The sequence below is a fragment of the Mus musculus genome, chromosome 3, assembly GCF_000001635.26.
Source record: "Mus musculus strain C57BL/6J chromosome 3, GRCm38.p6 C57BL/6J".
NCBI classification, from domain to species: Eukaryota; Metazoa; Chordata; class Mammalia; order Rodentia; family Muridae; genus Mus; species Mus musculus.
Window position 1 is genome coordinate 66929335 of NC_000069.6, and position 4391 is coordinate 66933725.

A 4391-nucleotide genomic window follows, 5' to 3' on the forward strand; every position below is an offset into this window, starting at 1 on the left:
TGTCTCAAGAAACTAGGTGGAGAAGAGAATAAGGAAGATACCTGATGCTACCTCTGACCTACATGCATACATATGTACCTGTGTGCCTATACATAAACATGTAAACACACCTACATGCACACAAAACTTAGGAGAAGAACAAACCCAAATCTCTATAAACTAATTGGAATTTCTAAGGCATAGTGAGAAGTGAAATGACAAATCCACATAAGATGTACTGATATGTCATTTTATAAGGGGAGAGAAGAAAATAGACTTGCTTTTATTTTTTTTTTCTAAAATAAACAAAGGGAGGATGAACCAGAGATTTCCAAATTGGTTGACATCAATTAACTGCAGGCAGAGTGGAAATAGAGGAAATAAAAGAAACCACTGAGGAAGCAAAATTCAATCTCCCTAGGATACCTTTTCAAATACTCCTGAAGACTGGATCTATATTGATGCTTGACATTCTTAAATATTAAAATGTATAAAATTAATAATTATAAATGGTGTTTTGGTTCCACTTTTTGTTGCTAAGGCAAAATGCTCTAACAAAACAATTTGCAGGAGAAAGTTCATTTGGTTTACAATTCCAGATTATGATCCATCTTGGTAGAGAAATCACAGTATCAGGAACTGAGAAAACTGCTCACGTTACATCCAGACTTAAGTGTAGAAAGAAATGAGTCGAGGTATGAAAAATCGTGCTCAACTTACTCTCTCCTCCTTTAACAGTCCAGTGTCATAGTGTTAGTTCCACCAACTGTGGACAGGTCTTCCTACCTCAATTAACCTAATGAAGACAATTCCTAGAAATTGACCTCAGAAGCTAATCTTAATTATTCTAAACAGTTTCTCACAGGTGTGTCAAGAGGCCTATCTCCAAGGCATCAAGTTGAAAATTATGTATACTAACCATCACAAAAAGGAAAATAAAAGATTTTTAATGTTTTGATCTTTGGCCAGGAATAGTACTTAGTACATACAAGTTCCATCTTACTTGGAAATTTTAGAAAATTTTTCTCTGGGCTTTGAAATCTATTTATCTCTACCACCATGGAAAGACAGATAAGAAATAGCTTGGCTTCCAAAATCTTATTAGAAAGATGTTTTTTAAGCTATGTTTTTATATGCAAAGTAAAATGAGACATAACTCAGAACTGAGTCTTTTAAAAATCTGCTCTTCTAAATGACATCTGGGAACACATTGTATTTCTCACCCTAGAATGGGGACTATATTAGACTCACTTCTGTTGCTGTGAGAAAACACCACAAGCAAGGTAACTTATATAAGGAAAAGTTTGTTTCAACTTGTGATTGAAGAAAAAGATAAGAGTCCTTCAAAATAGAGAGGCATGAGAAGTGGCAGGCCTTGTGGCAAGGGCAAGAAGCTGGGAGATCACATCTTCAACCCCAAGCTCAAGGCAGAGGAACAGGAAGGGGTCAGGCTATGAACCCTCAGAGCCCATGTCGAGCACTGTACTTTCTCCAGCAAGACCACATCACCTCCCCCAGCAGCGCCACCCACTGAGGACTAAGTGTTCAAATGACAGCGTCTCATTGAAAAGACCACAGGGCCTAAATCTTTATGCTCAAAGCAAACACCATGTTCTTTCATCCTTACAAAGGCACAATTCTTTTCACACATGCTCATTATGGTATGGAGTCCTTCATGACAGCCCTTACAGTGGACACTCAGCTTGCCCACAAGAAATGGGCAGTAGTCGTGAGGTCCATCTGTTTCACGACAAAGATACTGAAGACACTGAAGCTCCTCAGAGAAATAAAGTATCTAGATTTTTACCTGTCCAGATCATTATTCTCTCTAATACCTCTGCTGCCTGTCTATAAAATAGTAATCTTTTTAAATTTCACATTTTGTATGAAATCTTATTCAACTTAATTTAAAAGGAGCCAACTTCCAAATCCAGAACTAGATGTTGAATTTTTCCATTAAAAATCACATTACCTCTAAATGATGCATGTATATGCTTGAACGAAATCACACTCAAGATATTCTAAAATTGAATGCTGGTACAGGAAGACTATCTAGAGACAAGCTGATCCCTGGTCAGCGACTCTAACACTGGTATGACTTATCGCTCACAAAGCAAAATCATTTTATGCCAAAGTTCAACTGACTGCAGTAAAATAAGAAGATGATCATCTCTTTTGAAATCAAAAAGGGAGTCTAGTGACTGGAGATGTGGCTCAGTGGTTTAGAACACGTGCTGTTCTTCCAGAGAACTCAAGTTCAATTCCCAGCACCCACATGGTGCCTCACAACCATCTATAACTCCAGTTCTAGGGGATTTGACACTCTCTTCTGGCCTCTACAGGCACCAGGCACACAAGTGATACAAAGACATACATTCAGGCAAAACCCATACACATAAAATAATGTATATATAAAAAATAAAAACAGAGGGAAAATAGTGGTATTGGCAATTTACATACAAAAAAATGGAATTCTAGGTTTGTAAGGAAGCTTAGTTGAGATAAAGGTCTTGGGGCAGTTTTAGTTCCAAAATGTGCATTTTGTGAGCTATCATAAATCAGAAATAAAAGGAACTCCTTGGCTCCTTTTGAAAGTCATGAGCTAAGGTAAGAATTTACTTAGAACAAAGATGAAAGTAATTTTTGCCATGTATGAGAATAAAGCAATGACTGAAACTCACCAGAAATGAACATAACCAAATGAGCTTGGGATGTGGACCTGAGAGAGGCCCTTCTGCACATACACAGCTCCAGCTTTTTGTCAGAGACCAGGGCTTCCCCGATGTCATTCCTGTCAGTGGAAGTGCAATGGTCAAGTTGCTTCAAGACACAGAAATGAATACCATGGCCTCAGGTCTTTGCTCACTGGAAGGTTGGCTTCGTAGTGGGTACATTCATGCATTCCTTGTCAGAATTCCATGGATATTTGGAGGAGGGAGAAAACCTGTAGACATGTTCATTGCTATAAACAAGTAGCTGTATTTTCTACTCTCCTTACCCTTATCCATTCTGATGTTGAAAATGTCAACGTGAATGAGATTGTATCAAACCAGAAAGTCACTCTGAAATTTAAATCAGAAAAAAAAAAAAACTAAAATGAAAGCTAAATACTTGGACTCAAAAATGGATTACTCTTATCAATAAAGCTGTGATCACCATCCAGCTTAAAGACTAATTATATAACTAAGACTGATTAATATGCTGTAAACATCAGACACCCAGGCAAGGGGACAGAGAGAGAGAGAGAGAGGGAGAGAGGGAGAGAGGGAGAGAGAGAGAGAGAGGAAGGTGGGGACCCAAGACACCCAGCTTAACATGTGTAAATTTACTACTTTGTAAATGTTTTCTTGACCATTTACTTAACAATAAAACTAGCCCATGAAATGTTATGAGATCATACCAGAGAAAGAGTTGAACATTTGATCAAATATATTAATGAAAAATAATGCCTTAAACATATTAACAATACAATATGTTTATTGCATGAATTTATTAATATAATTGAGCTAATTATTCTATAATGATTCTACAAAAAAAAAACACTGGAAACATAATTACTAAAGGCTTACAATAATTCTCCTTCACGAGTTTTCATTATGTAACAGCAGGGATTTCTGACTTTTTTTAGTGCTTCAAGGAACTTTGCCCTCATTCTAATATTCCATCCTATTAATAAAACAAGTTGTACTATTTTTATTTGATACCTATGCTAAAAATACAATTAAAATCTGAAGCCAATAGTGTGGTTTTATAATTGGTGGTATGAGATGCTAGTACATTAAGTGGGAAACTATTATACCTGAAAATTTAACAGCTGTTGGGTCTTAGGATAAGCAGGAACTCCAGCTAGCAACAAGAGAGGACCTAACTCTGTGGATTACGATGTACAACATTGGAACCCAATATCACAGAAGCTTGGTGAGGCCTAGGAAACTAGACATTTGGTGTCTTTACTGTGGGAAACTGAGCCACCCCCCATTAGTGTAGTCGCACTATGAAGAGAATAAGAATAGAACTGAGATGCTGACTGCCCTCTCCGCACACTACTTCAACGTCATTTCTTCTTCTTTGTGCATTTTTCCCACAGTTGAAGAAGGAAATAAGATTTATGGATGGCTTGGAAAACAGAATCAAGTAGAAAAGGAAGGAATGCTGCAAGCAAGTAACCCCAAGTGAGAATTACTCCCTCAGCAGGGACCCTTGACCTCCTGTGGACCTAGTACCTCAATACCATGCAGTCTAAGAAATCATGACTCTCAAATATTATGTATAAGCATTCACTGTATTATATTTAAGTTAGAAAATCCAGTGTGTGGGGTTTTCTTCAGGATGGCAAGTGCATGAAACACTGTGTTTGGCTCAGCTCAGCTTACTTGGTCTCTCTGAGCTACAGAAAATGGGATTATTTCTAG